The sequence below is a fragment of the Moschus berezovskii genome, chromosome 13 (assembly GCF_049115385.1).
Source record: "Moschus berezovskii isolate FMDL1 chromosome 13, NW_MosBer_1.0, whole genome shotgun sequence".
Lineage (NCBI taxonomy): Eukaryota > Metazoa > Chordata > Mammalia > Artiodactyla > Moschidae > Moschus > Moschus berezovskii.
The window spans coordinates 79,528,583-79,556,357 of record NC_142472.1 but is presented as its reverse complement, the minus strand read 5'-3'; positions in this window follow the sequence as shown (position 1 = coordinate 79,556,357).

Sequence of the window (27,775 nt, the reverse complement as noted above, 5' to 3'; positions counted from 1 at the left end):
TTCAGTTCAGTCTCTCAGTCGTGTCCGACTCTTTGCGACCCCATGAATCACAGCACACCAGGCCTCCCTGTCCATCACCAACTCCCGGAGTTCACTCAAACTCATGTCCATCGAGCTGGTGATGCCATCCAGTCATCTCATTCTCTGTCGTCACCGTCTCCTCCTGCCCCCAACCCCTCCCAGCATCAGAGTCTTTTCCAGTGAGTCAACTCGTCGCATGAGGTGGCCAAAATATTGGAGTTTCAGCTTTAGCATCAGTCCTTCCAATGAACACCCAGGATTGATCTCCTTTAGACTGGACTGGTTGGATCTCCTTGCAGTCCAAGGGACTCTCAAGCGTCTTCTCCAGCACCACAGTTCAAAAGCATCAATTCTTCGGCGATCAGATTTCTTCACAGTCCAACTCTCACATCCATACATGACCACAGGAAAAACCATAGCCTTGACTAGATGGACCTTTGTGGGCAAATTAATGTCTCTGCTATTTAATATGCTATCTAGGTTTGTCATAACTTTCCTTCCAAGGAGTAAGCATCTTTTAATTTCATGGCGGCAATCAGGATCCGCAGTGATTTTGGAGCCCAAAAAATAAAGTCTGACACTGTTTCCACTGTTTCCCATCTATTTCCCATGAAGTGATGGGATCAGATGCCATGATCTTTGTTTTCTGAAAGGCCATATATGATAACCCTACAGCAAACATTGTTTTCAATGGTGAAAAACTTAAAACATTCCAAGTTCTGGAAAAAGACAATGGTACCCACTTTCAGCATTATTCAACATATTTCTGGAAGTCCTAGGTATAGCAATCAGAGAAGAAAAAGAAATAAATGGAATCCAGATTGAAAAAGAAGAAGTTAAGTTCTCACTGTTAGCAGATGACATGATACTGTACATAGAAAACCCTAAAGATAGGGTCAATATATTGCTGGAGCTAATCAGTGAATTTAGAAAAGTTTCAGGATAAAAAAATCAATACACAGAAATCACTTTCATGGGTATAAAATAACAATAAAAAATCAGAAAGAGAAATTAAGCAGTCAATCGCATTCACCATTGCAAGAAAAAAAAAATTAAAAATCAGTCGTTTCAGACTCTGCAACCCCATGAATCACAGCACCCCAGGCCTCCCTGTCCATCACCAACTCCCGGCGTTCACTCAAACTCATGTCCATTGAGTCGGTGATGCCATCCAGCCATCTCATTCTCTGTTCCCCTTCTCCCCCCCCGCCCCCCCCCGCAATCCTTCCCAGCATCAGAGTCTTTTCCAGTGAGTCAACACATCACATGAGGTGGCCAAAGTATTGGAGTTTCAGCTTCAGCATCAGTCCTTCCAATGAACACCCAGGATTGATCTCCTTTAGAATGGACTGCTTTGATCTCCTTGCAGTCTAAGGGACTCTCAAGAGTCTTCTCCAGCACCACAGTTCAAAAGCATCAATTCTTTGGCGATCAGCTTTCTTCACAGTCCAACTCTCACATCCATACATGACCACGGGAAAAACCATAGCCTTGACTAGACAGACCTTGGTTGGCAAAGTAATGTCTCTGCTTTTTAATATGCTATCTACTTTGGTCATAACTTTCCTTCCAAGGAGTAAGCGTCTTTTAATTTCCTGGCTGCAATCAGCATCCACAGTGATTTTGGAGCACAAAAAAATAAAGCCTGACACTGTGTCCACTGTTTCCCCATCTATTTCCCATGAAGTGATGGGACCAGATGCCATGATCTTTGTTTTCTGAATGTTGAGCTTCAAGCCAACCTTTTCACTCTCCTCTTTCACTGAACTGAACTGAACTGAACGAGAAAAAAGATCTGTACTTGGAAAATTATAACACTAATGAAACAGATGGAAAGATATTTCATGTTCCTGAGTAGGAAGACTCAATATTGTGAAAATGACTATACTACCAAATGCAATCTACAGATTCAATGTGATCCCTATCAAATTACCAATGGCATTTTTCACAGAAGAACAAAAAATTTCACAATTCGCATGGAAACACAAAAGACCCTGAAGAGCCATACTGTCTTAAGAAAGAAGAATGGAGCTGGAGGAATCAACCTTCCTGACTTCAGATTGTACTACAAAGCTACAGTCATTGAGTCAGTCTGGTACTGGCACAACAACAGAAATACAGACAAATGGAAAAAGATAGAAAGCCTAGAAATAAACCCATGCACCTATGGGTACGTCATTTTTTACAATGGAGGCAAGAATATGCAATGGGGCAAAGACCTTCTTCAATAAGTCGTGCTGGGAAAACTGGACAGCTACATGTAAAACAATGAAATTAGAACACTTCCTAACACCATACACAAAGATAAACTCAAAATGGGTTAAAGACCTAAATGTAAGACCAGAAGTTTTAAAACTCTTAGAGGAAAGCATAGGCAGAACACTCAACGACATAAATCAAAGCAATATCCTCTATGCCCCACATTCTACAGTAAGGGTAATAAAACAAAAGTAAACAAATGAGACCTGATTAAACTTTAAAGCTTCTGCACAGCAAAGGAAACTATAAGCAAGGTGAAAAGAAACCCTCAGAATGGGAGAAAATAATAGAAAATGAAACAACTGACAAAGGATTAATTTCCAAAATATACAAGTAGCTCATACAACTCAATGCCAGAAAAATAAACAACCCAATCAAAAAGTGGGAAAAAGACCTAAACAGACATTTCACCGAAGAAGACATACAGATGGCTAACAAACACATGAAAAGATGCCCCAAATCATTCATTACTGGGCTTCCCAGAAGGCTCAGATGGTGAAGTATCTGCCTGCTATGTGGGAGACCCAGGTTCAATCCCTGGGTCAGAAAGATCCCCTGGAGAAGGAAATGACAACCCACTCCTGTACTCTTGCCTGGAAAATTCCCGGAAGGAGGAGACTGGTAGGCCACAGTCCACAGGGTCACAAAGAGTCAGACATGAGAGAAATTCAAATCAAAACTACAATGAGATATCACCTCACACCAGTCAGAATGGCCCTCATCAAAAAGTCTACAAACAATATATGCTGGAGAGGGTGTAGAAAATAGGGAACACTCTTGCACTGTTATACAAATTTAAGTTGATACAGCCACTAAGGAAGACGGTATGGAGATTCCTTAAAAAATTAAGAATAAAACCACCATATGAACCAACAATCCCACTCCTAGGTATATATCCTGAGGAAACAAAAATTGAAAGAGACACATGTATCCCATTGTTCATTGCACCACTATTTGCAATAGCTAAAACATGGAAGCAACCTAGATGTCCATCGACAGATGAATGGATAAAGAAGTTGTGGTACATCTACACAATGGAATGTTACTCAGCCATAAAAACGGACACATTTGAGTCAGTTCAAATGAGGTGGATGAACCTTGAACCTATTATACAGAATGAAGTGAGTAAGAAAGAGAAAGATAAATACGGTATTCTAATGCATATATATGAATCTAGAAAAAAATGGTACTGAAGAATTTATTTACAGGGCAGCAATGGAGAAACAGACAGAAAGAATAGACTTATGGACATGGGGAGAGTGGAGGATAGGGTGAAATGTTTGGAAAGAGTAACATGGAAACTTCCATTACCATATGTAAAATAGATATCCAAGGGGAATTTACTGTATGGCTCAGGAAACTAAAATGGGATTTTTGTCATCCTGGAGGGGTGGGATGGGGAGGGAATTGGGAGGGAGGGTCAGAGGAAGGGGACATATATATACCTACGGCTGATTCATAATGAGGTTTGACAGAAAACAGCAAAATTCTGTAAAGGAATTATCCTTCAATAAAAAATAAATGAACTAAAAAAAAAAAATCAAAAAGAGTACAAAGCAGAAATGATCAGAGATGATCTCATGTTGTATCATAAGACTTGTATCTGCTTTACATACTATTTTGAATGTAGCTGTTGCTGCTGCTAAGTATCTTCAGTCGTGTCTGACTCTGTGCGACCCCATGCCGACTCTGATGGCAGCCCACCAGGCTCCCCCGTCCCTGGGATTCTCCAGGCAAGAACACTGGAGTGGGTTGCCATTTCCTTCTCCAATGCATGAAAGTGAAAAATGAAAGTGAAGTCGCTTAGTCCTGTCCGACTCTTAGTGACCCCATGGACTGCAGCCTACCAGGCTCCTCCGTCCTTGGGATTTTCCAGGCAAGAGTACTGGAGTGGGTCGCCATTGCCTTCTCTGATGGTGAAAGTAGAGAAATGTCTTAAATAGATCCAATCCAAAGAATACACTTAATTTAAGGGAAGTGGAATTCATGAGCACTATAACCTTGCTCTAGCACTTCAATAGCTTCAGTCAGGGTATATCCAAATAATTATATCAATGGATATCATTTAAATGAAATAAGTAAGTACAAGCATGCAATATATCGTTTCTTTGAGCATTAGACCAGTGTCGTAATGAATGTAAACTGATTTTGGAGTCATGGACATAAATATTAATAATACTGTTGATATAAATAACAATTTTTTAGCATGGTGGTTACTATCAGCAGGAGGTTGAGAAGAGTTGATTTTTGTATAATTAAAATTTTATTTATCAATCCTCAGATCATAGTTTATTCATGCATACTTTTTTGTTTTTTGGGTTTTTTTAACTTTTTTTAGATTGATCTGAAAGCTAAACTTAGTCACTAAGTCATTTATCTGGAGCAGTTATACAAATCTTACTACAGTGGTAATCTTGAAATATACCAAAAATCCATCAGAGTAATCAGGAGAAAAACATTAAAAAAAAAAATACTGAGATATATTGGTAATAAACTTGCAATATAATACAGAAATCTATTCAAGGTTGTATTTTCTCAATATCTCAAAAATACAGTGGTTTCTAAGATTTATTCTCTAGCATTAGAAGAATAAAATTTATCTGTATTTCAAAATGCACAAGAAAATATATGTAAGCAATGTTTATCTTTATCGTGATATTCACTTATCTCATCATGATGCACTTTCAACTTCTCCTCCATTATTTCCTCCTTTGTAATATAAATATTAAAAATAAATCAACAATTAATTTCCTTGAGATAAACTTATTACAGAGAAGGACAGGATTTGGACCAGATATTACTATTCTTTTAAATTTTAGCTAGTTTTGACTTCTTGTAGTATGTTTATCAGTTCAGTTCAGTTCAGTAGCTCTTTGGAACCCCCTGGACACAGGACTCTTTGCGACCCCATGGACACATGGCAGGCTCCCTTGTCCATCACCAACTCCCGGAGCTTGCTCAAATTCATTACCATCAAGTCAGTGATGCCATCCAACCATCTCCTTTGTTGTCCCCTTCTCCTCCTACCTTCAATTTTTCCTAGCATCAGAATCTCTTCCCATGAGTCAGTCGTTTGCATCAGGTAATACTTTTGCCAAAGTATTGGAGCTTCAGCTTCAGCATCAGTTCTTCCAATGAATATTCAGGACTCTTCTCCTTTAAGATTGACTGGTTGGATCTCCTTGCATTCCAAGAGTCTTCTCCAACACCACAGTTCAAAAGCATCAATTCTAAAGTATTCAGCATTCTTCAGGTCCAACTCTCACATCCACATAAAATTATAGCTTTGATTAGATAGACCTCTGTTGACAAAGTAATGTCTGTGTCTAGGTTTGCCATAGCTTTTCTTCCACAGAACAAGCATCTTTTAATTTCATGGCTGCAGTCAACATCCACAGTGATTTTGGGGCCCCCAAAGATAATTCTGTCACTGCTTCCATTGTTTCCCCATCTATTTGCCATGAAGTGATGGGACCAGATCTGAGTTTTCTGAATGTTGAGTTGTAAGCAAACGTTTTCAATCTCCTCTTTCACTTTCATAAAGAGTCTCTTTAGTTTCTCTTTGCTTTCTGCCATAAATGTGGTGTCACCTGCATATCTGAGGTTATTGATATTTCTTCCAGTAATCTTGACTCCAGTTTGTGCTTCAGTTCAGTTCAGTTCAGTCGCTCAGTCGGGTCCGACTCTTCGCGACCCCATAAATCACAGCTCGCCAGCCCTCCCTATCCATCACCAACTCCCGGAGTTCACTCAAACTCATGTCCACAGAGTCGGTGATGCCATCCAGCCATCTCATTTTCCATCGTCCCCTTCTCCTCCCGCCCCCAACCTTTAGCAGCATCAGAGTCTTTTCCAGTGAGTCAACTCGTCTCATGAGGTGGCCAAAGTATTGCAGCTTCACCTTTAGCATCAGTCCCTCCAATGAACATCTAGGATTGATCTCCTCTAGAATGGACTGGTTGGATCTCCTTGCAGTATAAGGGACTCTCAAGAGTCTTCTCCAACACCACAGTTCAAAAGCATCGATTCTTCGCCGATCAGCTTTCTTCACAGTCCAACTCTCACATCCATACATGACCACGGGAAAAACCATTGCCTTGACTAGACGGACCTTGGTTGGCAAAGTAATGTCTCTGCTTTTTAATATACTATCAAGGTTGGTCATAACTTTCCTTCCAAGGAGCAAGCGTCTTTTAATTTCATGGCTGCAATCAGCATCTGCAGTGATTTTGGAGCCCCAAAAAATAAAGTCTGACACTGTTTCCACTGTTTTTCCATCTATTTCCCATGAAGTGATGGGACCAGATGCCATGATCTTTGTTTTCTGAATGTTGAGCTTCAAGCCAACCTTTTCAATCTCCTATTTGACTTTCATCAAGAAGCTTTTGAGTTCCTCTTCACTTTCTGCCATAAGGGTAGTGTCATCTGCATATCTGAGGTTATTGATATTTCTCCCAGCAATCTTGATTCCAGCTTGTGCTTCTTCCAGCCCAGCGTTCCTCATGATGTACTCTGCATATAAGTTAAATAAGCAAGGTGACAATATACAACCTTGACGTACACCTTTTCCTATTTGGAACCAGTCTGTTGTTCCATTTCCAGTTCTAACTGTTGCTTCCTGACCTGCATACAGGTTTCTAAAGAGGCAGGTCAGGTGCTCTGGGATTCCCATCTCTTTCAGAATGTTCCACAGTTTATTGTGATCCACACAGTCAAAGGCTTTGGCATAGTCAATGAAGCAGAAATAGATGTTTTTCTGAAACTCTCTTGCTTTCTCCATGATCCAGCGGATGTTGGCAATTTGATCTCTGGTGCCTCTGCCTTTTCTAAAACCTACTTGAACATCTGGGAGTTCACGGTTTACATACTGCTGAAGCCTGGCTTGGAGAATTTTGAGCATGACTTTACTAGCGTGTGAGATGAGTGCAATTGTGCAGTAGTTTGAGCATTCTTTGGCATTGCCTTTCTTTGGGATTGGAATGAAGACTGACCTCTTCCAGTCCTGTGGCCACTGCTGAGTTTTCCAAATCTGCTGGCATATTGAGTGCAGCACTTTCACAGCATCATCTTTCAAGACTTGAAATAGCTCAACTGGAATTCCATCACCTCCACTAGCTTTGTTCGTAGTGATGCTTTCTAAGGCCCACTTGACTTCACATTCCAAGATGTCTGGCTCTAGGTCAGTGATCACGTTATCGTGACTATCTTGGTCGTGAAGATCTTTTTTGTACAGTTCTTCTGTGTATTCTTGCCACCTCTTCTTAATATCTTCTGCTTCTGTTAGGGCCATACCATTTCTGTCCTTTATCGAGCCCATCTTTGCATGAAATGTTCCCTTGGAATCTCTAATTTTCTTGAAGAGGTCTCTTGTTTTTCCTATTCTGTTGTTTTCCTCTATTTCTTTGCATTGATCACTGAGGAAGGCTTTCTTATCTCTCCTTGCTATTCTTTGGAACTCTGCATTCAGATGCTTATATCTTTCCTTTTCTCCTTTGCTTTTCGCCTGTCTTCTTTGCACAGCTATTTGTAAGGCCTCCTCAGACAGCCATTTCGCTCTTTTGCATTTCTTTTCCATGGGGATGGTCTTGGTCCCTGTCTCCTGTACAATGTCACGAACCTCCGTCCAGAGTTCATCAGGCACTCTATCAATGAGATCTAGTCCCTTAAATCTATTTCTCACTTCCACTGTATAATCATAAGGGATTTGACTGAGGTCATATCTGAATGGTCTAGTGGTTTTCCCTACTTTCTTCAATTTAAGTCTGAATTTCGCAATAAGGAGTTCATGATCTGAGCCACAGTCAGCTCCTGGTCTTGTTTTCGCTAACTGTATACAGCTTCTCCATCTTTGGTTGCAAAGAATATAATCAATCTGATTTCGGTGTTGACCATCTGGTGATGTCCATGTGTAGAGTCTTCTCTTGTGTTGTTGGAAGAGGGTGTTTGCTATGACCAGTGCATTCTCTTGACAAAACTCTATTAGCCTTTGCCCTGCTTCATTCCGTGATCCAAGGCCAAATTTGCCTGTTACTCCAGGTGTTTATTGCCTTCCTACTTTTGCATTCCAGTCCCCTAGAATGAAAAGGACATCTTTTTTGTGTGTTAGTTCTAAAAGGTCTTGTAGGTCTTCATAGAACCCATTAACTTCGGCTTCTTCAGCATTACTGGTTGGGGCATAGGCCTGGATTACTGTAATATTGAATGGTTTGCCTTGGAAACGAACAGAAATCATTCTGTCATTTTTAAGATTGCATCCAAGTACTGCATTTCGGACTCTTCTGTTGACCATGATGGCTACTCCATTTCTTCTAAGGGATTCCCGCCCACAGTAGTAGATATAATGGTCATCCGAGTTAAATTCACCCATTCCAGTCCATTTTAATTCACTGATTCCAAGAATGTCGACGTTCACTCTTGCCATCTCCTGTTTGACCACTTCCAATTTGCCTTGATTCATGGACCTAACATTCCAGGTTCCTATGCAATATTGCTCTTTACAGCACCGGACCTTGCTTCTATCACTGGTCACATCCACAACTGGGTATTGGTTTTGGTTTTGCTCCATCCCTTTATTCCTTCTATAGTTATTTCTCCACTGAGCTCCAGTAGCATACTGGGCACCTACCGACCTGAGGAATTCCTCATTCTGTATCCTATCATTTTTCCCTTTGTTACTGTTCATGGGGTTCTCAAGGCAAGTATACTGAAGTGGTTTGCCATTCCCTTCTCCAGTGGACCACATTCAGCTGTGGTCCATGTGATCAGATCGGCTAGTTCCCTGTGATTATGATTTCAGTGTGTCTGCCCTCTGATGCCCCCTAGCAATACCTACCGTCTTATTTGGGTTTCTCTTACCTTGGTTGTGGAAAATCTCTTCACAGCCGCTCCAGCAAAGTGCAGCCGCTGTACCTTACCTTGGACAAGGGGAATCTCCTCAAGGCCGCCCCTCCTGACCTTGAAGGCGGAATAGCTCCTCTCGGCCCTCCTGCGCCCGCGCAGCCACCGCCTGTTGGACGTGGCGTAGTTACTCTCGGCCGCCGGCCCTGGCCTCAGGCGTGGGGCAGCTCCTCATGGCTGCACCTCTTTGCGTGGTTCGTTGCGCCGGGGCCTGCGTCTCTCGCGTCGCGTCTGCGCCGCCGGTGCCGGCGTCTCTCGCGTCGCGTCTGCGCCGCCGGCGCCGGCGTCTCTCGCGTCGCGTCTGCGCCGCCGGCGCCGGCGTCTCTCGCGTCGCGTCTGCGGGGGCCAGCTTACCAGCCCAGAATTTCCCATGGTGTACTCTGCATGTAAGTTAAATAAGCAGGGTGACAATATACGGTCTTGATGTACTCTTTTCCTGATTTGGAACCAGTTTGAGTGAACTCTGGGAGTTGGTGATGGACAGGGAGGCCTGGCATGCTGTGATTCATGGGGTCGCAGAGAGTCGGACATGACTGAGCAACTGAACTGAACTGAACTGAATTTTCAAATTGGAACCAGTAATTCCCGATTTGGACCCATGTCCTGTTCTAAATTTTGCTTCTTGACCTGCATACAGATTTCTCAGGAGTCAGGTAAGTATGTTTATGTCATCCTCCGAATGATCAAAAATTTATTTCCATTAAATTTCAAGTTCTAATTTTTCTTTAGTATTGTTGCTTCATCACTACTGTTTTGTCAAATAGGAAAACATCTGTAGTTTAAGGGTGAAAAGGCAAGATTCTAAGTATATGAACAGAATATACAAAACCTTGAAGGTTTGAGCCTATTTATTATGTTTAGAGAAATACAATAATGTCAGTAAGATGAAGACATGTGTGCTTGTTTATATTTGAGGATATGTATACTAGGCTGGAAATGGGATTTGAGAAAATAAATCTGAAGAGAGGTTAGGGCCACGTTATGGCAAATGTTACATACTATACTGAGAAACTGGGACTTTGACCCCAAAGCCTTCAGGAAATAATGAATGGTTCTGAGCACCAAATGAATATGTTAATGTGGTTAGATTTTCTTTTCTAGTTTTTTAAAAAATATTTTTGCTCTTAGCATAACTTGAAGGAAGACAAAACATAAAATAGAATAAAATGTGCCTTGATTATTTCTTGGGTATGATTTTGTTAGAAAAGGAAATAATTAAATAAATTGCAGTGGAGTAGTTAAAACGATTTACACCTGACCTTGAGTAACACATATTTGATACCAAAGAAAGTTTTCCTTCAGATTCTAATTTACTTCAGGCTACCTGCTGCTGCTGCTGCTGCTAAGTCACTTCAGTCGTGTCCGACTCTGTGTGACCCCATAGACGGCAGCCCATCAGGCTCCCCCGTCCCTCGGATTCTCCAGGCAAGAACACTTGAGTGGGTTGCCATTTCCTTCTCCAATGTGTGAAAGTGAAAAGAGAAAGTGAAGTCGCTCAGTCATGTCTGACTTGTAGCGACCGCATGGACTGCAGCCTACCAGGCTCCTCCGTCCATGGGATTTTCTAGGCAAGAGTACTGGAGTGGCTTGCTGTTGCCTTCTCCGTCAGGCTACCTATTCACTTATAATTGTTAAACAGTTCCCTTCAAAACTGACATTTTTATTAAAGATTCTGTACTTAATCATGTATTATTAACAACAATTAAAATTAGAATACAATAATTATAACTAGCATGTTTTATTTGCTTCAGTTCAGTTCAGTCAGTCAGTCATGTCTGACTTCTTGTGATCCCATGAACTGCAAAAGGCCAGGCCTCCCTGTCCATCACCAACTCCCAGAGTTTACTCATGTCCATCTAGTTGATGATGCTATTCAACCACCTCATCCTCTGTCATCCCCTTCTCCTCCTGCCTTCAATCTTTCCCAGCATCATAGTCCTATCAAATGAGTCAATTCTTCATGTCAGGTGGCCAAAGTATTAGAGTTTCAGCATCAGCATCAATCCTTCCAATGAATATTCAGGACTGATTCCCATAGGATGGACTAGTTGGATCTTTTTGCAGTCCAAGGGATTCAGAATCTCAAGAGGTTTTCTTCCAAGGAGCAGAAGAGTTCAGTTCAGTCGCTCAGTTGTGTCCGACTCTTTGTGACCCCTTGAACCGCAGCATTCCAGGGCTCCCTGTCCATCACCAATTGCCAGAGTCTACCTAAACCCATGTCCACTGAGTCAGTGATGCCATCCAACCATCTCATTCTCTGTTGTCCCCTTCTCCTCCTGTCCTCAATCTTTCCCAGTATTAGGGTCTTTTCAAATGAGTCAGCTCTTCGAATCAGGTGGCCAAAGAATTGGAGTTTCAACTTCAACATCAATCCTTCAATGAACACCCAGGACTGATCTCCTTTAGGATGGACTGGTTGGATCTCCTTGCAGTCCAAGGGACTCTCAAGAGGCTTCTCCAACATCACAATTCAAAAGCATCAATTCCTCGTCTCTCATCATTCTTCACAGTCCAACTTTCACATCCATACATGACCATTGGAAAAACCATAGCCTTGACTAGATGGACCTGTATTGACAAAGTAATGTCTCTGCTTTTTAATATGCTGTCTAGGTTGGTCATAACTTTCCTTCCAAGGAGTAAGCATCTTTTAATTTCATGGTTGCAATCACCATCTTCAGTGATTTTGGAGCCCCCCAAAATAAAATCAGCCACTGTTTACCCATCTATTTGCCATTAAGTGTTGGAACCAGAAGCCGTGATCTTAGATTTCTCAATGTTGAGCTTTAACTTTTCACTCTCGTTTTTCACTTTCATCAGGAGGCTTTTTAGTTCCTCTTCACTTTCTGCCATAAGGGTGGTGTCATCTACATATTTGAGATCGTTGATACTTCTCCCAGCAATCTTGATTCCAGCTTGTGCTTCATGCAGCCGAGCATTTCTTGTGATGTGCTCTGTATATAAGTTAAATAAGCAGGGTGACAATATACAGCCTTGATGTACTCCTTTCCCTATTTGGAATCAGTCTGTTGTTCCATGTCCAGTTCTAACTGTTCCTTCCGGATCTACATACAGATTTCTCAAGAGGCAGGTTAAGTGGTCTGGTATTCATATCTCTTGAAAAATTTTCCATAGTTTGTTGTGATCCACACAGTCAAAGTCTTTGGTGTAGTCAATATAGCAGAAGTAGATTTTTTTCTGAAACTGACTTGCCTTTTCGATGATCCAACAGATGTTGGCAATTTGATCTCTGGTTCCTCTGCTGCTGGTGCTGCTAAGTCACTTCCGTCGTTTCTGACTCCATGCAACGTTATAGACAGCAGCCCACCAGGCTCCTCTGTCCGTGGGATTCTCCAGGCAAGAATACTGGAGTGGATTGCCATTTCCTTCTCCAATGCATGAAAGTGAAAAGTGAAAGTGAAGTCGCTCAGTTGTGTCCGACTCTTCATGACCACATGGACTGTAGTCTACCAGTCTCCTCCGATCATGGGATTTTCCAGCAAGAACACTGGAGTGGTGTGTCATTTCCTTCTCCATTCTGGTTCCTTTGCCTTTCCTAAATCCAGCTTGAACATCTGGAAATTCAGGGTTCATGTACTGTTGAAGCCTAGCTTGAAAAATTTTGAACACTACTTTACTAGCATGTGAGATGAGTGCAACTGTGTGGTAGTTTGTGCATTCTTTGGCATTGCCTTTATTTGGGATTGGAATAAAAACTGACGTTTTCCAGTCCTGTAGGCACTGTTGAGTTTTCCAAATTTGCTGGCGTATAGAGTGTGGCACTTTCACAGCATCATCTTTTAAGATTTGAAATAGCTCAATTGGAATTCCATCACCTCACTAGCTTTGTTTGTAGTGATGCTTCCTAAGGTCCAGTTGACTTCGAATTCAAGGATGTCTAGCTCAAGGTGAGTGATCATACCACCATGATTATCTGGGTCCTGAATATCTTTTTTGTATAGTTCTTCTGTGTATTCTTGCCACCGTTTCTTAATATCTTCTGGTTATAGTAGGCCCATTCAATTGCTGTACTTTATTATGCCCATCTTTGCATGAAATATTCCCCTGGCATCTCTAATTTTCTTGAAGAGACCTCTAGTCTTTCCCATTCTATTGTTTTCCTCTATTTTTGCACTGATTACTGAAGAAGGCTTTCTTATCTCTCCTTGCTGTTCATTGAAACTCTGCATTTAAGTGGATATATATGTATTCCTTTTCTCCTTTGCCTTTCACTTCTCTTATTTTCCCAGCTATTTGTAATGCATCCTCAGACAGCGATTTTGCTTTTTTGCATTTCTTTTTCTTGGGGATGGTCTTGATCCCTGCCTCCTGTACAATGTCATGAACCTCCGTCCATAGTTCTTTAGGTACTCTGTCTATCTAATCTAATCCCTTGAATATATTTGTTACTTCCACTGTATAATCGTAGGGGATTTGATTCAGGTCATACCTGAATGGTCTAGTGGTTTTCCCTAATTTCTTCAATTTAAGTCAGAATTTGGCAATACAGAGTTCATGATCTGAGCCACAATCAGCTCCCAGTCTTCTTGCTGACTGTATAGAACTTCTCCATTTTTGCTTCAAAAATAAAATCAATCTGATTTTGGTGTTGACTATCTGCTGTTGTCCATGTGTAGAGTTTTCTCTTGTGTTTTTGAAAAATGGTGTTTGCTATGACCAGTGTGTTCTCTTGACAAAACTGTTAGCTTTTGCCCTGCTTCATTCTGTACTCCAAAGTCAAATTCGCCTGTTACTCGAGGTATTTCTTGACTTCCTACTTTTGCATTCCAGTCCCCTGTAATGAAAAGCACATTTTTTTTGGGGGGGGAGTGTTAGTTCTAGAAGGTCTGTAGGTCCTCATCAAACCGTTCCACCTCAGCTTCTTCAGCATTACTGGTCTGGGCATAGACTTGGATTATTGTGATATTAAATGGTTTGCCTTGGAAATGAACAGAGATTTTTCTGTAGTTTTTGAGATTGTATTTCGAACTGTTTTGATGACTATGACTACTCCATCTCTTTTAAGGGATTCTTGCCCACCGTAGTAGATATAATGGTCACCTGCATTATATTCACTCATTCCAGTCCATTTTAGTTCATTGATTCCTAAAATGTCAACATTCACTGTTGCCATCTCCTCTTTTACCTCTTCCAATTACCTTGATTCATGGACCTAACATTCCAGGTTCCTAGGCAATATTGCTCTTTACAGCATCAGACTTTTCTTCCATCACCAGTTATAGCCACAACTTGATGTTGTTTTTGCTTTGGCTCCATTTCTTCATTCTTTCTGGAGTTATTTCTCCACTGATCTCCAGTAAAATGTTGGGCACCTACCAACCAGGGGAGTTCATCTTTCAGTGTCCTAGCATTTTGCTTTTCCATGGGGTTCTCAAGGCAAGAATACTGAAGTGGGAGTGGCAGCTGTGCAGTGCTGGAGTGGTGGTTGTGTGGCAAGGGAGTGTCTTTGAGGACATACCCCATGTCCAAAGGCAGAGAAGCACCAGCAAGATGGTAGGAGGGGCAAAATCACATTTAGAATCAAACCCCATACCTGCCAGAGATGCTCAGAGGGCTCAAACAAACCTTGTGTGCACCAGGACCCAGAGACCCCACAGAGACTGAGACAGAACTATGTTTGATTATCTCCTGTGCATGTAGGGGTCAGCAATGTGCTGCCGCATGGGGCAGGGGCTCTGACTGCAGCAGACATGGGTATGGCATAAGCCCTCCTGGAGAAGGTCATCATTAACCCCACCTTAGAGCTTCCAGAACTTACACAGCACTGGAAAATAGACTCTTTGAGGGCACAACAGAAACTTGTGCTCACCAGGACCCAGGAGAAAGGAGCAGTGATCCCACAAGGGACTGACCCAGACTTGATAGTGAGTGTCTAGGAGTCTCTGGAGGAGGTGTCTGTCAAATACTAGGGTAAGTGCTTTTTATCAATTTATATTCTATAAGCTCTTAGAGCTTTAGTCTTCCCTGTATATGGAAACATAGTTAAACTTTTCTCAAGATTAATACATTTGTTGGACATTCTGTAAAATATAAGCACCGCATTTATATACTGAGGGACTAAACTGAACTGAACTGAACTGACTTTTTGTTCATCATTCAGTCTCACTGAACCTTTCAGTTCCAGCCCATTCTATTTTTAATAATACATGTTGCTAAGAAATCCAGTAGTCTAAGGGAGCTATATGAGAACATTTATTTCAGTGCTACTTAGATGAAAAAAAAAGAAGAAGAAGGCCAAAAGATAGGATGAATCACCCCTCTTTCAGGAAGAATAATAAATTCTGTATTCTCATCACCTGGACCAGATTGGTACTAATATCTGGATCTTTCTCCATCTTACTTTATCTCTCATTTAGTTTAGATTTGTGATGTTATATTAATTCAATATTTAACATGTTAAATTGTTACTTAAACATTAATTAATATAACACAACCATTCACTTTTTATATTTTTATATAGTGCCCAACTCTAAAGACAAATGCTCAGTGTTAGTGGAGTAGGAGGAAGCAATGGTCTATGGAAACATTATCTTCAAGCTTGCACATGGAAGTCAGAAATCTGCATGTAAAACCGCTTCAACAGTTCCTGTTATGGTTATAATACTTTTCACTTTCCTAAACTTAGAGTCATTCTAAGCTGTCTTCATTTGCAATTTATTCTTGTAGATTCTTTTTTCAACCCAGATCTGGCTATCTAAGTATGTACTTTGAATCACTCTGAGAAATTTGAAAGGTTTTTTTTTTCTTTCTTTTTTTTTTTTTTTTGGTAGGGGAGTAATTAATTCTTTACTCCTGATAGTCTTTATTTGTGCATAAAGATTCAATAGTAGAAAAACTCATGACCTCCTTCCCCAGTTTGCTCCATCACAAAGAAAACGAAACAAATTATTTGACTAGTAAACCAGGGAAGAATAGACAGTGATGTATAGGTCAGATCCAGCTTTTTCCCTATTGGAATTAAAGATTCATTAGGGAACATGTTTTGTCCCACACCTAGTCCTTCATTTTGTTCTTTTTTCATTTCCACACAATCATATAGAGGATAAAGTTTAAATTTATATATAACGATAGAATAGAAAAATATTTAGGCTACAATTTGCTTTAAGATACAAGCAATTATAGTAAACACATTTTAAGATCTTGCAGACCTTAGTAATCAACATGATTTAACAGGCTTTATAAAATGATGCATTTGGCTTTCAAAAGATTAATTCTTTAGGCTGTGAAATAGACATGAAATTGATTAAATGAGGATAAACTAAGATAAATTAAAAGTTCACCCTTAACTGTGATATTAAATCATGCTCAACCTGGCCTATCAATTCAATTCTCATTTATATAAAATACACTCTCGAAAGTAGGGGATACATATTCAAAGTTAGCTTTAGCAAGGGTCAGAGTTCTGATCTAAAGATTTTAAAACCACAAGGATACAAAAGTATTTCAAGGACATTAGACTCCCCCCAGGGGATCTAATTAGTTGCCTATGGTCATTCTAAGCATTCTACTGCATAGATCTGTCCGCATAGATGTCCAATGTCCCTCCATCTGCTTTGTCAGCTGTATTCTTAAGGGCACAATGTGCAATATTGAAATCAGCAAATTAAAAGCTTAGGTCTTAAACAGAAAATTCAGAGAACAGAATGAAACAGGATGAAAGGATGATAAAGAGCTCTAATCAATGAGGTATTAAAAAGAATATGAGTTGACCATCAAAAGTATAATTGAATACTTGAAAATTATTAACACTAAATAAAGATTGAGGGTCCATAAATCACCACAGGGTGTGTAATCTTTTATTTTAAAACAACAATAAATGAATATAATGGAACAGCTCTGTATCACTGGTTTGATGACTATAATTCTAGTCTTACTATTTTAGTTCCACTAGGAATCAAGTTCTGATCCAATGCTATATTCTGTTAGTAGTGCAGAAGAGAAAACAATTGTGCCAAATTCTTGTACAGTATATGAAATCTCTATCTCATACAGTTCATCCTTCCAACAAAATACTCTATCCAATCAATAAGTAAATAACTCCAGGAAAAAGCAGTTGAAAATGAACTGAAATAAAGTTAAAGTGTAGAGGACAAAAATAAATCTTTTCACAATGCTTAGAGCTTTCTGAATTATTTTAATCATAGAATGGACCTGCATATAACTCACTTAAAACTGTGACATCTCTGAATTATAGATCTTTCACACATGTGAAATACTGATAAAAAATGCACATACTTTATTTCACTCTCCATTTAAGAGTTCTTTAAAAAAAAATGGAAGTGCCTGAATTTTCTGCTTTTTAAAAAATTAGTTAGCAAAGACATTACACAATCTCTATAAGAAATGGAGATGAGAATGCATAGTTTTTTGGATGCTTTGTGAAATTTCTTGAAGGTATAATGAAACTTGTTGAAAGGATCATACTAATCACAGTTGAAAGTCTTAGCCAAGTGAACAATTATGTATTCCTCTGATGAAGAGTCCACATGTTTTAGGAGAAGAAGAGCAAGAAAGGAGAAAACATATATGTCTTTACATTTTAATAAAGTTTTCCTTATTTAATAACTGGCTTTGGCAGGAGACTTTATCAAAGGCCCATTCAGAAATGTTAGACTAACTGGTAGAAATCTAAAAACAGCATATATGAATTGAATTGGGTACTATATAAAAGTATGACTTAATAGTCTGTAAAAAATACAGAAATATTTCCTGGAAATTTTGAGTTACATATTGTATCGCTGATACTGCTTGTGACACCACCTGTCTCACTGTATCTCACTATGTGCACTGTTTGCCCAGGTAGGCAAGGCATGAGATAAGATGCTGGAAGAAAATGTGAGGAGCCATAGGAGATGCAGACATGTTTATTCTCTCCTGGCTGGCATAGCATTCATAGTAACAGATGTAACATAGTTCAGTTCAGTCACTTGGTCGTGTATGACTCTTTCAGACCACATGGACTGAAGCATGCCAGGCCCCCCTGTCCATCATCAACTGCCGGAGCTTGCTCAGACTCATGTCCTTCGAGTCAGTGATGCCATCCTACCATCTCATCCTCTATCAGTTCAGTTCAGTACAGTCGCTCAGTCGTGTCTAACTCTTTGCGACCCCATGAACCACAGCACGCCAGGTTGCCCTGTCCATCACCAACTCCCGGAGTCTATCTAAACTCATGTCCATCGAGTTGGTGATGCCATCCAACCATCTCATCCTCTGTTGTCCCCTTCTCCTCTTGCCCTCAATCTTTCCCAGCATCAGGATCTTTTCAAATGAATCAGCTCTTCGCATCAGGTGGCCAAAGAATTAGTGTTTCAGCTTCAGCATCAGTCCTTCCAATGAACACCCAGAACTGATATCCTTTAAGTTAGACTGGTTGGATCTCCTTGCAGTCCAAGGGACTCTCAAGAGTCTTCTCCAACACCACAGTTCAAAAGCATCAATTCTTCAGCGCTCAGCTTCCTTTACAGTTCAGTTCTCACATCCATACATGACCACTGGAAAAACCATAGACCTGACTAGATGGAGGGAGCTTTGTTGGCAAAGTATTGTCTCTGCTTTTCAATATGCTGTTTAGGTTGCTCATAACTTTCCTTCCAAGGAGTAAGTGTCTTTTAATCTCATGACTGAAATCAGCATCTGCAGTGATTTTGGAGCCCAGAAAAATAAAGTCAGCCATTGTTTCCACTGTTTCCCCATCTATATGCCGTGAAGTGATGGGACCAGATGCCATGGACTTATTTTTCTGAATCAGTTCAGTTCAGTCGCTCAGTCGTGTCTTACTCTCCGCGACCCCATGAATCACAGCACGCCTGGCCTCCCTATCCATCACCAACTCCCGGAGTTCACTCAAACTCATGTCCACAGAGTCGGTGATGCCATCCAGCCATCTCATTCTCAGTCGTCCCCTTCTCCTCCCGCCCCTAACCTTTCCCAGCATCAGAGTCTTTTCCAGTGAGTCAACTCGTAATAATGAGAGTGAATTCTTAGGTAGCTTGATAAGAAGTCCAAGGTCCCTGAGGAGGGGGCAGAGGAGGAAGGGGGAGGTGAGGAGGAGGGGGGTGGAGGGGAGGGGGAAGGAGAGGTGAAAGGGGTTTGGGTCTCTCAGGAGGAGAAAAAGACACATTGTTCTTCTTTTTTTTTTTTTCCTATATTTCTTAGTCTTTGTCACATGAAACGTTTTTCTTTAAGCCCAGAGCTGATGATTACACAGCAGAACAATTCACCTTAAACTCTGTATGAATGATTATATAACAACAATGTATCCTGCATGTTTCACCTTCTTAGAAGAACCTTCTAACTAACCCTGTCATCTTAATATGTATATTTTGGGAGTGGGTCTGGTAGGATCTTTCTATTGTTAGTACTAATCCTGTTATCTTAAAATGTAAATTGTGGGTGTCTGGTAAGACCTTTACAACCTTGAGACATTCTTTTGATTTACTGTAATACCCAACTGAAAAAGTATATAGCTCTCTTGCTAAGACTAACAAGGAGGGACACTCTCCATCCCCCTTCTGATGTCTATGTCAGAAGCTATTTCTGTGCTTTTTGTACTTTAATAAAACTCTACTATACAAAAGCTTTTGAGTGATCAACCCTGGTCTCTGGTCCCAAAGCTAAATCTTCTTCAGAGATTATGAATCTGAATTTACTGTAAGCCTCATTGACTATGCCAAAGCCTTTGACTGTATGGATCACAATAAACTGTGGAAAATTCCGAAAGAGATGGGAATACCAGACCACCTGACTGGCCTCTTGAGAAACCTGTATGCAGGTCAGGAAGAAACAGTCAGAACTGTACATGGAACAACAGACTGGTTCCAAATAGGAAAAGGAGTACGTCAAGGTTGTATATTGTCACCCTGCTTATTTAACTTCTATGCAGAGTACATCATGAGGAAAGCTGGGCTGGAAGAAGCACAAGCTGGAATCAAGATTGCCAGGAGAAATATCAATAACCTCAGATATGCAGATGACACCACCCTTATGGCAGAAAGTGAAGAGGAACTAAAAAGCCTCTTGATGAAAGTGAAAGAGGAGAGTGAAGAAATTGGCTTGAAGCTCAACATTCAGAAAACGAAGATCATGGCATCCGGTCCCATCACTTCATGGGAAATAGATGGGGAAACAGGGGAAACAGTGTCATAATTTATTTTTGGGGGGCTCCAAAATCACTGGGGATGTTGATTGCAGCCATGAAATTAAAAGACGCTTACTCCTTGGAAGGAAAGTTATGACCAACCTAGATAGTATATTAAAAAGCAGAGACATTACTTTGCCAACAAAGGTCCGTCTAATCAAGGTTATGATTTTTCCCTTGGTCATGTATGGATGTGAGAGTTGGACAGTGAAGAAAGCTGATCGCCGAAGAATTGATGTTTTTGAACTGTGGTGCTGGAGAAGACTCTTGAGAGTCCCTTGGACTGCAAGGATATCCAACCAGTCCATTCTAAAGGAGATCATTCCTGGGTGTTCATTGGAAGGACTGATGCTAAAGCTGAAACTCCAATACTTTGGCCACCTCATGCGACATGTTGACTTACTGGAAAAGACTCATGCTGGAAGGATTGGGGGCGGGAGGAGAAGGGGACGACAGAGAATGAGATGGCTGGATGGCATCACCAACTCGACGGACATTAGTTTGAGTGAACTCCGGGAGTTGGTGATGGACAGGGAGGCCTGGCGTGCTGTGATTCATGGGGTCACAAGAGTCGGACACCACTGAGCGACTGAACTGAACTTTCAATAACACAACATAATTGCATACAACCCTTCAGGGTTTTTCCAGGTGAAGCTTATACAGACGTATCCCTACAAAGTAGCATCAGTTCAGTTCAGTTCAGTCGCTTAGTTGTGTCCGACTCTTTGCGACTCCATGAATCACAGCACGCCAGGCCTCCTTGTCCATCACCAACTCGCAGAGTTCACTCAAACTCATGTCAATCGAGTCGGTGATGCCATCCAGTAGAAATTACTAGGCAGTCAGTGTACAACTCAGATTTTCGTCTTGTTTTCAGTAAACATCCCACTCCATTGTCCTGAATTCCTAGAATGTGTCTTTAGTCTCATAAATTATCAGCACCCAGATCCAGGGAAGGGCAGTAATTAAATTCTGTTCCATATACTTGAGGGAAAAACAACTGGTGATCATTAATCTTAAACCCATACATCTGGTCCTTGGTAAAATGCCCAGATGGCATGAAAAGGGTGATGACTTAATCCAAGGATCAAGAGAAGCCATAAAGATGTTAAATATCTTGACCTTTAAATTGATTGATTAGAAATAATGTGATTTAAGGAAGGATATAAAAACTGCTGTAAGTCCACCTTGAGGGGACTGTTTACCCCTTCTCAGGGTCTATGCTGAGAACTCTGTACTTTCCTCCTCTTTTATAAATCTTATTCCTACACTTTAACTACTTACTTTACTTTAATAAATCCTATTCGATTGACAGGGAAGCCTGACTGCAGTCCATGGGGTTGCAAAGAGTCGGATACTATTGATCGACTGAACTGAACTGAACTGATTTGCTTACTACCATGAGTGCTTGTGTTTTCCTGAATTCCATTCTTCGGTTACATGGATGAGAACTCGGATTCCCATCTCACTGTGACTAAGAGATGCACATTCGCAGTGTTACAAGTGATCTCAGCCATTACACAACTGTGCAAAGTTTCTGTTTACAGAACAGAGCGGGGAAGTGCATGACAGCATGGGGTGAGATAGCCTGAGTGGCCCCATTTTGTTAATTTACTCACACAATCTACATAGGCATGATAGGAAATTGTAATCTAGGGTACTGGCCAGAATATCTGATTTCCAAAGTAGTGCAAATTGTAATAGATTCATCTTAAAATGTTTTTCTTAAGACAAGATTGTGTAGGAAAACAATTTACCACCCCCACAATTTCTCTTTGGCATACTGATTATTTCAAGCTGAAAGCAATCAAGGCCCAAAAGATTCAGGAAGAAACTTTGCCCTTTCCTTTTAGCTGTCTAAATGATGTAGACTGAGGAACTATTAGAGTGGCAAAGAATCCACCTTTACAACGGTAAAAAATCTGTCTGCCAGTGCAGGAGAAGTAGGTACAATCCCTGGATCAGGAAGATCCCCTGGAGGAGGAAATGGCAACCCACTCCAGTATTCTTGCCTGGAAAATCTCATGGACAGAGGAGCCTGGCGGGATATAGTCCATTGAGTAGCAAAATAGCCAAACACGACTGAATAAATAAACAACTATTACAGAAAACGGAAGATCACCATAGATAGTAAGAACTAGGTGTGGTTGACAAGGCAGAACCTAGCAAAGTCTTTTTATTAAAATTCCTTCCTGGGTCTCACTGTCTCTGCCTGGCCCAGAAAACATTTCTTAACCAAATATTTACTTTTTTGTCTTCATGTGAATTTCCTTTTTCTCCCCTAGAAGTTTGAGACCTCCAACATCCTCTTTTGCCTTTAATTGAAGATAGTATTTAAGTGAAGGGTTTCTACCATTTGGGGGAGTTAATCAGTGTTTCTGGGTCTTTTCCATGTATACAGTTTATTAAACTTTGTTTGATTTTTCTTTTGTTAATCTATCTCATTAATTGTTAGGTCAGCAAGAAGCTAGAAGGATAGAGAGAAAAATTTTCTCCCATACAGTTACTGCAAATAGATTAAAACAAAATTGGTGATGTTAACTAGGGGAAAAAAACACACACAAAAATAATTCTTAAAACAACTAAAAAAATAATAATAAAACAATATAGGAAGCCTAGAGAATTCTATTATTTCATTCTTTACCATAAATATGGTATATACTTCTATTATTATAGAATGATAAATATACTTCTATTATTATAGCATCTAAAATATTCTTAATTATTAGAAGATGTATTTATGTATGAAACTGAACAGGGCCCTGTGAGTCCCTTCTGGTTACCAAAGTCCCTCTGAGTCCCAGTTTTCTGTTTGCAGAAAAATATTTCAGCCTCCTAGAACCTTTTCTGAATTCTAAAAAGCAGATTCAGCTACCAACTGGGGAAGTGAAGGAATACAGAAGCAAAGAGAAAACAGTCAAGAGACAATAGTGCAGTGATAAAGCAAAGTTCGAGTTAATCCTGAGTATATACATAACAATCTTATGTTTGAGTCCTTCTTTAATATATATATATATATATATATATATTTTTTTTTTTTTTTTTTTTTTTTTTTTTTTGGCTGTGCTGGGTTTTTGTTGCTGCATGGGTTTTTCTCTAGTTGTGGCAAGTTGGAGCTACTCTCTAGTTGCCATGCACAGGCTTCTCATTGTGGTGGCTTCTTGTGGAGCATGGGATCTAGAGCATGCAGGCTTCAGTATTGTGGCTCAAGGGCCCTAGGGCACAGGCTCAACAGTTGTGGTACACAGACTCTTAGTTACTGCATAGCATGTGGGATCTTCGCAGATCAGGGATCAAACCTGTGTCTTCTGCTGTCACAGGTGGTCCTTTACCACTGAGCCACCAAGGAAGCCCTCTGAGTTCTTTAGGAGCTGGGACCTGACCCAGGTAGAGGATGGTAACTTCAGGCTCAACACAAGCACTGAATCCCAGACTGATTGGGAACCAGAAGCCAGATGATTAAGATCCTGGAACTTCACACATCAACCCATCAGAAGATAGTCACATACCCTCCAGCCCTCACCCAGCTTCTGTCTTTAAAAATTCTTCCTTGAAAATCCACTGGGGGAGTTTTGGTTTTCTGAGCATGAGCCACTCGTTTTCTCTGTATGGCCCTTGCAATAAATCTCTTCATCTCCAGACTCTGATGTTTTAGGTTTTTTGTCTTCACTGTAGATTGAGCACACGAGCTTGAGTTCAATGACATAGACATTCAACAGATAAAAATCTAATAATATTATCCTTCAAATTGATGAATCATTTTGTGAAAAATTAATAATTTATACAGACATTAAACTGTAGCATTCAGTTGTAACACAGTTGCTATTTAATAATTCATATTTTTAATACCAAATTTATTAGGGGAGATATAGACTGAAACTGCCCACCCTGGCCAAGTAAGATAGTAGCCTCTTACATAAATATCTTAACAACAGGAAGTCCTGGTAACAAACACAGAATTAACAAAACAGCACCATGAAGAAAAATTTTAGGTCCACAGGAGACCCCAGTCCATATGTCCTACCAACGCCCCAGAATCCTTCTTTTTGGATCCATACTGACTGAGAAATGCATGTGTCACCAAGAAGGACCCTGAGTCAGAATGACTGAACAGAGACCACCAGGAACTAATCTCATCATTATAAAACCCAAGATAGTGAGCCTTGTGGCCAAGCAGCGCTGGTAGGTTACCTTACCCACCTGCTCTCCTCCCGGGTGCCTCTCCCCAATAAATTATCTTGCTTTGTCAGAACAAGTGTTTCCTCAGATAATTCAAGCACCCACTGTTGTGCTATAGAAAGGAACCCCATTCTGGGAACAATTTCAAGTTAATATTTTTCCTAAGGTTCAACTTTTGCTTATTATGATATGATTTCATGTATACCAGTTGTTGGAACTCTCAAGATTTATTCCAATTTTATACTCAGATATCAAATTAAAAACTTTTTTTAAAATTTTTAAGTGCTATCTTTTCTTAATTCCTGCTTTTGAACTTATGTATATCTTTAATACTCTTCTATTTCCATTAAAAAAATAACTGAAGTATAGATAGCAACTACTGATTTCAATTTCTATCTTTACCTGCATAATGAAAGTGAAAGGGAAATTCACTGTCTTGTCTGACTCTTTGAGACCCTGTGTACTATACAGCCCATGGAATTCTCTAATCCAAAATACTGGAGTGGGTAGCCTATCCCTTCTCCAGAGGATCTTCCTGACTCAGGAATCAAACCTGGGTCTCCTGCATTGAAGATGGAGTCTTTACCAGTTAAATTACCAGGGAAGCCCCTATCTGCATAATACTTTCATAATACCTGCATAATGCCTGCATAATAGCATCACATTACCAAAATTGGATTTTAAATCCTATAAAATAATTTTGATGATTTAATGTTTTTTTTCTACACTTCCAATGAATTGAAGCAAACCTAGAGTAATCACTGGTTAAGTCAAATATATACTTTTTAAAGGAATGACAAAAAATCCTTTCAGTGGTGTTTGTTGCCATATGCCAATGTGAAAAATTGTGTGTATGTATGTGCACTTTAAAATCTGCATTTAACCATATAAAAATAAATTCAGTGGAATTCTTGCTATGCATGTGTTTAATACTCCAGTACAAGACATATCTGAGCATAAACCTATTTTTCATCTTGTTTTCTTTATTCTATCAGAAGAAACTTTAGGATATCCATTTATGTATATATATATATATGCAAAAGTGTGTGTGTGTGTGTGTGTGTGTGTGTGTATAGAGTGGTAACTAGACTTGAGAATTTGCTTGAGGGCATTAGTTTGAATAAATATTTATTAAGGGTAAACTACTTCAACTGATACTTGTTTGCATAAGTCGTTCCTTAGGGGTTAGGTGCTTAAAGTCCCCCGTCAGGGATATTGCTTGGCATAAGCTGTTTGCATTTAGATTCCCTTTAGGAGATGTTAATTGCTTGAGCTGTCATTAAAGAGTGGAGATTTAAATTCTGTTAAAGTAATACCCTGGAGTGTGGCTAAGAGGAGCTGCTGAGGTGAGTTTGAATATATTTGAATCCTAGAGGTTTGCTTTAGAATAGATAAGCCTCCAAGAAGTGTCTTACTGTGCCATCAGAAAGTAAGCTTTGGCCACCCATTTTTATTCCCATACTACTCATTGAGCTGTTAGTCATAACAGTTTCTTTTAATTTACTAAAACCTGAAATAATCCAGATGATGTAAGATTCTACTTTTTTCTATAATATAGTTTCCTCAGAGATATTAACTTAGGAATAGAGTTTGTCTCTTGATTCACCATAACCTAAAAAAAAAAAAAAAAACTATTCCACTACACTTGCACCCATTTTTAGCATTAAGACTTTTAGTTCTTCTACCAAGTGTTCTCCATTCTAAAATTAATGTTGAATATTTTCTATCTATATATCTATCTATCCATGAATCACTTCAGCCATCTGTTTTCATGACAATTCATTCACTTATCTATTCATTTATTAATTCAAGAACTATTTCTTGTGGTTCAGGCATATTCCAACTGATGAAGACAGTAGTATACTCAACATGAGATTATACATTAATATTCTAGTAATGCGACGAGTTGACTCACTGGAAAAGAGTCTGATGCTAGGAAGGATTGGGGGTGGGAGGAGAAGGGGACGACAGAGAATGAGATGGCTGGATGGCATCACCGACTCGATGGACATGAGTTTGAGTGAACTCCGGGAGTTGGTGATGGACAGGGAGGCCTGGCGTGCTGTGATTCATGGGGTCGCAAAGAGTCGGACACGACTAAACTGAACTGAACTGAAAGGAAACAGATAATAAACAAGTAAATAAAGAACTGAGGCTACCTCAGATAGAAATTGTTACTATGAAGAAAATAGAAATGCATAATAAGAAAATATGAGTAGAGTTGAGGAGACAAGAATAGAAACATTTAAAAAGGATAAACTATTGAAGTAAAATACAGTTTGTTTTCTATAAGATTTTGGATCCCATTGGTCTCAATAAATATTTTGGTTAGCAGAGCTAAGAGATTCCTCTTGTTATTATTATAGAGGGTCTCTAAAATTGCATATTTCCTGTCTGTTTCAAGGAAGTGACAAAGTATTTTTTATATTATTGAATGCTATGAAAATACTATGTGCATTCTTAAGCATGCATGGATAATCAATATAATTACTGCCTGCCATTCCTGTTGTTAAAGTGGGCGTTCTTACCTGACACTTTTTTGTTCCTAATGTTTCCCCAATTTCTTTGGAGATGTCCAGTCTTCCCTGAAACAACCTGAGTGCTTCGGTGAGAACTGGCTTACCATAACTTCAGAGGTTAATTTATTTAAGAATAATTCCATCTCCATTGCACGACTGATTTTAGAATGTAAACACCTAAGGCATACAGGCCATGGATACATTTGGTATTGCTCAAAGAATAAGCCTGTAGAGACTGCTGGCTATCAAACAAAATTCATTATTTCCTTTCTTCCTGGGCACATGGTTTTAAGTAACATTTCTAAGATTCTCTTATAGTTGTATTTATATGATGAAACTTTTACTAAGGTTACAGGAGCAGAAGGGACAGGTGTAATTCTTTTTTTTTTAAATTCTACTCTTTTAAAAGAGTTTCAGATAATCCCAATAAGCAGCCGATTTTGGGAGCTACATCTTGAAGCCTAAAACATTTAATTTGCACAGTTTCTTTTGTTAGATTTTATTCCATTCCCTTCATGTGTGTGTGCATGTATTGACTCAGTCGTGTTCAATTCTTTGCGACCCCATGGACCGTAGTTATCCAGAGTCCTCTGCCCATGGGATTTTCCAGGCAAGGATACTGGAGTGGATTGTCACGCCCTCCTTTAGGGATTCCCTTCATATATCAACTATATTTTAAATAACCTACTATCTTTGGTTTCAGGTTTATTGAAGTTCTAGTATATTTTTGAAGTGTACA